Here is an 11,154-nt window from a genome sequence, read left to right as displayed (position 1 = left end):
ACACCTGGTCTTTTACCACGTGTTTCGCAGGTTTGAGGAGTTCACCCAGCTCTGATCTTTTACAAGAAAAAGAACCTCCAAGGTATCTAAGCAACCTTACACATTCTGACTAATTGATAGCATCATAGAATCTTTGAATCAGAACGGAACTGCAGAGGGAGCATACATCCATCTTGCTGTCTTTGGACAGGCCAGCCCCTGAAACACCAGGGACCATGGAAGGCTAACTTCTCTTCATAGTTTACTAGGCAACACCAGCAATCACACCGACAAGGTAAACTGTCCTCCTCTGGACCTCAGACTTTTTCCCTTAGGAAGGGCATCTTAGTTGATATTTTCTACCCTGTGGTTAGTTTCTCTCAGTCACCTCTTAGTTAAAAAGAGCTGATAGATTTAAGAACTAGATTTTCCCCATGACTCTGACTCTCCAGAACACATGACCTCATTCCCATTTGTCTGTCTTCAGAAATCTTGTTTTCTTCTCATTAGCTGGAATGGGTGCTCTATGAGAATAAGGACTTGGATCTTATCTTTCCTGTTTTCCCCAGAGGCTACCCCAGTGGCTGGCATTGAATAGCCATTAGATAATTCTCTAAATGGATGAATGAATGAATCCTCAAACAAGTATGTGAATGAATTTATTACTCTCCTTTGAGTCTTTTCATTTTTTAGCTTTCCCCAATGGGACCTGAGCCTTATACACATTAGACATTCTATAAATGATTGCTCAGTGAATGCCAAGCTCTGTTCTAGGTGCTGAGGATCCAAAGGAATAGAAGATACCACTCCTGCTTTATTAGAATTCACATGCTAACAAGGAAGGAAAGACACATAAATACCTGCAATACAATATGGTGAACAAGAACAAGAGGAGAACACAATTCCTGACCATCCTTTAGGTCAGGAACTCTTGTGTGGGAGTGTGAGTGTGTACATGTGTATACATGCACATATATGTACACATGCACCATAAACCCCTTTGGTAATCGTACAGAACCTATAGATTCTTTCTTATAATGCCGCTTTTTAAAAGAGATTTATTTATTTATTATTTATTTATTTATTTATTTATTTATTATTTATTTATGAGAGAGAGAGAGAGAAAGAGAGAGAGACCGTGCATGGTGGAAGGGTGGGCAGAGGGAGAGGGAGAGAGAATCTTGAGCAGACGCCATGCTGAGTGTGGAGCCTGATGTGGGGCTCAGTCTCACGACCCCAAGATCATGACCTGAGCCAAAACTGAAGTCAGCCGCCCAACCAACTCTGCCACCCAGGTGCCCCTCATGATGCTTCTAAATGCCTAAAAATACATAGGAGTACAAAGGAAATCAATGGTATTGAATTACAATTATTAAAGTGGTGATTAACATGTGTACTTATTTTTTTAATGCACTGTAATGAGATGCACCAGGAACCTAATAACAATTGTAATTCTGAAATCCTGATGAGTGTAAACAGTATTGTGAGACATTTGCAATAATATAACACATATATATGGGATCCCTGGGTGGCGCAGCGGTTTGGCGCCTGCCTTTGGCCCAGGGTGCGATCCTGGAGACCCGGGATCGAGTCCCACGTCGGGCTCCCGGTGCATGGAGCCTGCTTCTCCCTCTGCCTGTGTCTCTGCCTCTCTGCCTCTCTCTCTCTCTCTCTCTCTGTGACTATCATAAATAAATAAAATATATATATATATATAACACAGATATGAAGATGTCCATGGTTTCTCCTGAAAACAAAATCCCAGGTGCTGCTGCCACTACTATGGTTTGTTGCCCACATTCAAAATGGAAGGAAATGCTAAATTTCAATTAGAGGTGATTGAAAATAAGTCCCAAAGAAGTTCATGGACACATTGGGAGTCTCCCCCTCAGGGTCTAGGTTAATAACGATCGAAATGTCCTACTATGTGTGGCACTTAATTAGGGCTAGCATCTTAGATGGCAGAGAGACAGTATGGTTTGGACTCAGAAGAATCAGGCATGCTATTCCATCTTTCTGAACTTCAATTCTCTCACATAAGAATGGAGGATATAGTATAACAGCCTAACAAGGTTATACAAACTGCACAACCTAAATATGTGGACACAGGGATAAGCTATGAGCCACTTGTACATGTGTGAGTAGTTGTATTATGATTGTTGCTACTGTTAGGCAGCCTGTCTTATTTTTAATTTTAATTTTTAAAAAGATTTTGTTTATTTATTCATGAGAGAGGCAGAGACACAGGCAGAGGGAGAAGCAGGCTCTTTGCGGGGAGCCTGATGGTGGACTTGATCCCAGGACTCCAGGATCATGCCCTGAGCCCAAGACAGATGCTCAACCACTGAGCCACTAAGGTGTCCCAGGAGGCCTGTCTTATTGATATGATCACCTTGAACATCAACCTGCAAGTCCTCCCAAGCCGACTGTGCAGACATGTGGGTGGGTGAAGAATGGCAACTGGGGGAAATGCATTTCTCACAATCCCTTCCTTCCACCTCCACTATCTTGATGTACTTTCTCTCTTGCTGTTTCACAGTTGAAACTCCTCGTGGACCATGTTTTATCAGAGGAAGGGTGGGACTCAGGCCACGTCAGGGACTACAGAGGGATCTGGTATCTCCTTTCTGGGGTGAACTAAGAGGGACAGTTAGGATTAGGAGAAGAGTTGACTTCCTTTCTGACTTCCTTTCTTTCCAGCCAGGGAAGGCTAAAAATCTTCCAGTTATTGCTGTTCAATTTACCAATATGAAAGAAAGATAGTGAGAAGGTAGGCTATTGATAATTTAGGAAGTCAGAATGGTTTGGGGATTGACCTAAAATATAAGGATGCATGAACAGCACAGGGGCTCTTCCAGGGGGTGCCATTCACATCACTGTCCATGGCGCGGTTCCTCCTGAGTCCCCTCTGTGACAGCTCGCATGGTCTAGAGTGGCCTTTCATAGAGTCGACTGGGCTGGAGTCATTCTTTCCTTTAATACTCAGATAAAAACGATTCAGTTCCCCATCCCACATACTGCAGAGAGGCCTCTCTCCTGCACTAAAATTTCAACATTCCTGAATGGAATGTTCCATGTATCTTCCAGTTACACCTCTTATTCCTGCCTCCAGTTTGCTTCCACTCATCTTAGTTGATGTCACAATTCCTGCAGCTACTGCCTTTCTCTGTGTCTCTGTCTCTGTTTTTGTCTGATTACAGAACTATCCCTTCCTATTGGATTCCCCAAATACCATGAACTCCAGTGTCTAGAGCAGACAGAGCTAAAGGCTTGGGGATTATGGAGAATAGGAAACAACTTAAATATGAATATTAGATATTAAAGTTCTAGGACTGTCTCCACCCTAGAGAATTTTTCACTGGCTATCATTCTCCATAGGCTCTGCTGACAACATGGGTTATGGATTCTCCCCAATTCTTCTGCAGGCTTCTTTCTCATATCCTTCTCTTCTCTGAATGCTGGACTCTTTACATAAAATGAACATTTCCTCTTATTCTGTTTCATAGAGCTAATCACTCTTCTATAGTCTCAACCCACCCCTAGGCCCACCCAAGGGAGCTCATCTCTCCCAGCCAAAAAAGTTCCCCTTGAGGTATTTGAATTAAAAAAGGGATTTTCTCTCTAAAAGGAATTACTTTGTTCTCTGACAGTCAAGCTACAGCAAGCTTTTTTTTCTTGACATCCAGCAAACTGCCCATATTTCAAGTGATAACATCATTACCATAATGAAGATAATAAATGTATCTATCACCACCAAAAGTTTCCTTGTGACCCTTCATAATACTTCCTGTCTGTCCTGCTCCTTTTTCCCTATACTCAGTTAAGTACTGAGCTGCTTTCTGTTTCTATATAATTTAGTTTGCGTTTTTTAGAATTTTATGTAAGTGGAAGCATATAGTTGGTATGCTTTTAAAATCTGGCTTTCTTCCCTCAGTATACTTGAGACTTATTCATGTTGATGCAAGTATCCAGTTCATTCCTTTTATTGCTGACTATTTGATTGTATGGATATACCACAGTTTGTTTATCCTTTCATCTGTTCATGAGTATTAGGGTTGTTTCCCGTTTGGGGCTATTAGAAATAAGGCAGCTATGATCATTGTATACACATCTTTGTATGGACATATACCTTCATTTCTCTTGGGTACATACCAAGGAATAGAATAGCTAGGTCATTGGATTACATTTTTAGGCAGAAGCCAAACTATTTTCCAAAGTAGTTGAACCATTTTATACTTTTCCAAAGCAGTATATGAAAATTTGAGCTTTTCTACATCTTTGTCAACACTTGGATTGGTTGGTCTTTTTAATTTTAGACATTCTAATAGGTATATAGTAATATATAATTGTTTTTAATTTGTATTTCCATGATATTTAACATTTCTTCATATATTTATGGACCACATGTTTTTTGTTTTTTATGAACTGTTTTATTCATGGCTTTTGCCTATTTTTAAATTGAGCTATTTTTTCCTTTTTATTGATTTGTAGGATTTCTTTATATATCATGGATCTAGTCCTTTGTCAGTTTTAGGCAATCCAAGTATATTCTCATCTTTTCCTTTTCTTTAAGGTTTTGACAAATATAGTTCTTAATTTAATATTGTCAAAATTCTTAATCTTTTTTAAAAAGTTAGCATTTTGCAGCACACCTGGGTGGCTCAGTCAGTTAAGCATCCAACTATTGATTTCAGTTTAGGTCATGATCTCAATGCCATATGCTCAGTCTGCTTGTTCCTGCTCCTATCCCTGCTCTCTCTCTCTTAAATAAATTTAAAAAATTTTAAAAAGTTAACATTTTTTGTTTCTTAACCAATCTTGCCTTACCTTCAAGCTCAGAAGGATTTCAACAGTACTGTCTTCTAAAAACATTTAAAGGGACACCTGGGTGGCTCAGTGGTTGAGCATCTGCGTTCAGCTCAGGGCGTGTTCCGGAGTTCTGGGATTGAGTCTCACATCGGGCTCCTTGCGGGGAGCCTGCTTCTCCCTCTGTCTATGTCTCTGTCTCTCTGTGTCTCTCATGAATAAATAAATAAAATCTTTAAAAAAAAATAAAAACATTTAAAGCTTTGCTTTTGAGGAGTGCATGACTGGCTCAGTTGGTGGAGCATGTGACTCTTGATCTCAGGGTTGTGGGTTTGAGCCCCATATTGGGCATAGGTATTATTTAAAAAATATAAAATGATAAATTTTGCTTTTGACGTTTCTTCTTAATCCAAATGGAGATGACTTTAATGTATGGATAAGTTATAAACCAATTTTATTTTCCCTTCATTTAGGTAACTAGTTTTATAAACTCTGTTTCTTAAATAGTCTCTCCTTCACCACTGACATGACATACCAGCTTGTTAAATTCCACAAAAACCAAAATTCAAAAAATTCTTTTGGCAATTGTATTGATGTTACATTGTGTTTGTAGATCAATTTGGGGAGAATGTTCTCTTTAAGATATTAATTCTTCCGGGCAGTCCCGGGTGGCCCAGCGGTTTAGCGCTGCCTTCAGCCCAGGGCCTGATCCTGGAGACCTGGGTTCAAGTCCCACATCGGGCTCCCTGCATGGAGCCTGCTTCTCCCTCTGACTGTGTCTTTTCCTCTCTGTGTCTCTTGTGAATAAATAAATAAAATCTTTTTAAAAAATTTTAAGATATTAATTCTTCCTAGCCATTAACATGGATTGTCTCTCCATTGAGATTTACGTCATCTTTAATGTTTTCCAAAAAGCTTTGTAATTTCCTACATAGGTCTTACACTCTTGTTCTTAGATTTATTCTTAAGTAGTTTATAGTTTTGTGATACAGTTTTGTATTAAAACTCTAGAATTAAAAAAAAAAAACTTTAGTTCCTAACTGGTTGCTGATACAAAGAAATGCAATTGACTTTTATTATTAATCTTATATCCAATCACCTCACTAGACTTTTCTGTTACTTTTATTAATCTTGTTGGTTTTAAAAAGCCTGAAATCTATAGAAAACTGGCAAGAATGTTACAATGAACTTCCATTTATCCTTCACCTAAACCCATTAATTGATATTTGCCAGATTTGTTTTATCTTCCTCTCTGTGTATTTTAGTATATGTGCTTCCAAAGCAAGCACTCTTCCTCTCTGTTTATATACATAATATAATATAATAGGGATTACTTACTACTCATATATTCTAGTTTTGCAAAATCATTCAAAAGTGGATTGCGGGGATGCCTGGGTGGCTCAGTGTTTGAGCGTCTGCCTTTGGCTCAGGGCATGATCCCGGGGTCCTGGGATAGGGCTCTCTGCGTGGAGCCTGCTTTTCCTCCCTCTTCCTATGTATCTGCCTCTCTTTCTGTGTCTCTCATGAATAAATAAATAAGATCTTTTTTTAAAAAAAAAAGCAAATTGCAAAGATAATGAAACTTTACCTCTAAATAATTCATCACATATCTATTGAGAACAAGGACAATCTCTTATACAACCACAGGGAAATTATCAAATTTAGGAATCATCTCTTATTTCTAGTTATTTAGCTGAGTTTGGATTTTATGTATAGACGTATAATCCACCAATTTTATCAGTTGTATGTTTTTCTTTCTACACTTTTAATTTTGTTTCTTGTCTGTATCACCTAAACCATGCAGTACAATGTTGAGGTGAAGTAGTAGTGGTGAGGGTGTTTACCTTATTCCTGATTTTAAGGGGTATAACTACACATTTCTTCATTTAGAATGATTTTTTTCATATGCATGGTTAGTGATTTATTTTTGAAGAATGGGTCTGAAACATCACACCAACACAAGCTGTGCAGTAAAGTTTAAAATAGTTTTATAAGGATCTGTTACAACATATGTAATGACTATACAAAATCTTGATCACAGAGCATAGGATACACCTCGTTGGCAATAGCACCAGGTTTTCCAGACAGTAACTCAGCATTTTTCTCTTATCTGCACAGACTTCTCATTAGGTGCCTTCTGCTTTTGCTGTGTGATCTAGGAGTCCCTCTGCTTTCTCTGAAAGGTAGTTAAGGTATACTCTTTTCTTTTTTCCCTTGCTAATTTTCTGGGATTTCTTCATGTTTTCCTGATGGCAAGTTCTTGTTGATTTCCACAGGCCCTGCCAGCTGCTGGACTGAGTCTGAAAAAGACTAGGAAAAGAGGGGCTCCCCCCCACACTCAGGGGCAACCCCCATCTGTGGATCTTGAAGGCTGAGCCGATGCAAGCCCACCATGAGGCAATGCCTCTGCTCCATCCACCTAGAATGATTTTTATGTGTTTTTAGGAGTACCTTTTATCAGCTTAAATAAAGTCTCTTTGGACCATCTGGGTGGCTTAGCAGTTAAGTGTCTGCCTTTAGCCCAAGATGTGATCCTGGAGACCCCGGGCTCGAGTCCCACACTGGGCTCCCTGCATGGAGCCTGCTTCTCCCTCTGCCTGTGTCTCTGCCTCTCTCTTGCTGTGTCTTTCATGAATAAATAAACAAAATCTTAAAAAAAAATAGCAATAACCTGATTACTCCTATAATTAATTATTACATTCAGAACTGTTCATTTTTTAAAAAGTTCTCTTTTAGTCATAGTGTACTAAAACTTTTTGTTTTCCCACAAACAGGTATTGAATTTTATCAAATTATTTTAGTACACTATGGATGTAGTGTAAATTTTTTTCTCATTTGCTTACAAAAGAGAATGAAATCTAACCTATCTTGGTTATGGTTTATTATCATTTTTATAACTGTTATATTTGATTTATTTATATTTTATTTAGAATTTTTGCATCTATACTTATGAGTGAAATAAGCTTATTATGTTTTCTTTTTCATACTGTCATTGTCTTGTTTTTGGACTGGTATACTAGCCTCTTAGAATGAAATTTTATTCTCTGAAAGAGTTCATTGAAAGTTTTGTAGAATCCACTTCAAAAGCCATTTGAGACTTACATTTTCTTTGGGTTAAGATTTTAACAACTGCTTCAATTTTTTGAATAATCAGATTATCCAGGCTTTCCATTTTTTTGTTCAATCAGGTTGGTGGTAGGTTATATTTTTTCCATGAGTTTATCAACTTTGTCTTATTTTTCAAATATAATGACATAAGTTTTTTGATCTAGATATAATTCAAACAACATATCTTTTTTAAAGTGTAAAAATCAGCATTCTTTAAAATATTAACAAGCTGTGCAAACATCACTACCATCTAATCCCAGAACATTTCGCAGCCCCAAAAGAAACTCCATACCCATTAGTAGCCACTCTGTATTCCTCCTGGGTCCTAGCCCAGGCAAATACTAATCAGTTTTCTGTCCTTATGGACACTGCTGTTCTGAACAGTTCATATGAAGGAATCATATCATATGTTCCCTTCTGTGTCTGGAGTCTCTGGCTTAATGTTTTCTTTTTTTTTTTAAGAGTAAAGTATTAATACTTTATTTATTTAAAGGTTTTATTTATTCATGATAGACATAGAGAGGGAGAGAGGCAGAGACACAGGCAGAGGGAGAAGCAGGCTCCATGCAAGGAGCCTGATGCGGGACTCGATCCTAGGACTGCAGGATCGTGCCCTGAGCCAAAGGCAGGTGCCAAACCGCTGAGCCACCGAGGGATCCCCTGGCTTAATATTTTCAAGCTTCCTTCGTGTTATACCATATGTCAAAACTTAACTTCTGTTAAATGCCAAGTGAAATTCCATTGTATGGAAATACTGCATTTTGTTTATCCATTTATAAGCTGATGGATATTTGGTTGTTTCTGCATTTAGTTATTATGAGTAACGCTGCTGTGAACGTTTGTGAACAAGTTTCTGAGTGATCATATGATTTTAATTCTCTTGGATATATGTCTAGGAATGGAATTGCTGGACCATATAGTAATGCTATGCTTTAACTTGTTGAGGAACTCTGAAATTATTTCCCAAAGTGGCTGCATTATTTACATCCTCACCACAGAAATGTGTGTGTGTGTGTGTGTGTGTGTGTGTGTGTGTGTAGTGGAGCATTATACCACCACATCCTCATCAACACTTATTATTGGCAGTCTTTTTAATTACAGTCATCCCAGTTGTTATGAAGTAGTATCTCACTATGGTGTAGATTTGCATTTCCCTAGTGACTATTGGCATTGAGGGTCTTCTTACATGCTTATTGGTCATTTGTATATCCTCTTTAGAGATGTCTACTGAAATCCTTAGGCCATATTAAAAGTTGGTTCTTTTCCTTTTTGAGTTTTTTTTTAATTTTTTTTTATTTATTTATGACAGTCACAGAGAGAGAGAGAGAGGCAGAGACACAGGCAGAGGGAGAAGCAGGCTCCATGCACCGGGAGCCTGACGTGGGATTCGATCCCGGGTCTCCAGGATGGCGCCCTGGGCCAAAGACCGGCACTAAACCACTGCGCCACCCAGGGATCCCCACCTTTTTGAGTTTTAAGTGTTCTTTATATATTCTGGATACTAGACTCTTCCAGATATATGATTTACAAACAATTTCTCCCATTTTGGTGGCTTGTCTTCTCATTTCCTTGATAGTATCCTTTGGAGCCTACAAGTTACACTTTTCATAAAGTCCAATTTATTTTTTCATTTGTTTATTCTGTTGGTGTTATATTTAGAAAACGTCTGCCTAGCACAAGGTAAAGAATTACCCCTATGTTTTCTTCTCTGAGTTTTATAGTTTTAGTTTTTACACTTAGGTTTCACACATTTTGAGTTAATATTTGTATATGGTGTGAGGGAGGGGACCAACTTATTCTTCTGCATTTGGCTATCCATTGTTGAATCCCAGTACCATTTGTTGACTGTTCTTTCCACATTGAAGGTTCCTGGCACTCAATTGACTATAAATGTATGGGTCTATTTCTGGACTCTCAATTCTTTTTTAAAAATTTTTTTATTTATTCATTCATGAAAGACAGAGAGAGAGGCAGAGACGTAGGTAGAGGGAGGAGCAGGCTCCATGCTGAGAGCCAATTGTGGGACTCGATCCCAGGACCACAGGATCATACCCTGAGCCAAAGGCAGATGCTCAACCACTGAGCCACCCAGGCGTCCCTGGACTCTCAATTCTATTCTATTGATCTATATGTCTATCCTTGCGACATGAAGTTTTAACTAATGTTCTCTCATTATTTAAAATAATCTCTAGTGTATTTCAAGTTATGTTCACATTTTCATTCATTATGTTATCCTAAGCCTTCTCTCTTTTTTGATGATCAATTTTGCCAGAGGTTTTTTGTTTTGTTTATTTATGTCTACTTTGTTTGATACTAAGATATTTGCATCAGCGGTTTTATGGTTAATGTTCTCACGTTATATTATTTTCTGTGCTTTTATTTTCAACAATCTGTACCCTTATATTTAAAGTGTATCATTTGGGTGGCTCAGTGGTTGAGTGTCTGTCTTTGGGTCAGGTTGTGATCCCTGGGTCCTGGGATCGAGTCCAGCGTCAGGTTCCCCATGGGGAGCCTGCTTCTCCCTCTGCCTATGTCTCTGCCTCTCTCTGTGTCTCTCATGAATAAATAAATAAAATCTTTTTTTTAAAAGTGTGTTTCTTGTGAACAGCATTTAGTTGGATCTTATTTTGTCTTGTTTTATGTTGTCTGATAACTTCTGTTTTCTAAATGGAGTATTTATTCTATTTACAGTGTAATACTGTTATGGGTGGGTTTAATCCTATCCTCTTAATGCTTTGTTTTTAATTGTCCTGTCATTTGTTTCTTTATTTCTGTTATCCTGACTTCTTTTGGATTAATCAAAGTAGTATAATAATTTCATCTTATTTTATCTATTGCCTTTTATTTAATTTTTTAAAAAATATTTTATATATTTATTTGAGATAGTGAGAGAGCACCAGCAGGAGGAGCAGCAGAGAGAGAGGGAGAAGCAGGCTCCCCAATGAGCAGGGAGCCCAGTGCAGGGCTCAATCTCAGGACCCTGGAATCACGACCTAAGCCAAAGGCAGCCGTCTAATGGACTAAGCTACCCAGGCACCCCACCTTTTAAATTTACTGATTTTAAATTATACTGATAATTTTAAATTTTTAAATTATACTGATTTTAAATTACACTGATTGTTCAATGCTTTTATTTTCTTTTGAGATAATCTCTACATACAATGAAATGAATAAACTAAAATGTTTCATGTGGCGAGTTTCAACAAATGCATGCCCTGATACAACTTAAATATACATTATCTTCACCCTGGAAAAGTTTAC

The sequence above is a fragment of the Nyctereutes procyonoides genome, unplaced genomic scaffold (assembly GCF_905146905.1).
Source record: "Nyctereutes procyonoides isolate TBG_1078 unplaced genomic scaffold, NYPRO_anot_genome, whole genome shotgun sequence".
NCBI lineage: Eukaryota > Metazoa > Chordata > Mammalia > Carnivora > Canidae > Nyctereutes > Nyctereutes procyonoides.
This window is presented reverse-complemented; position numbering follows the sequence as displayed.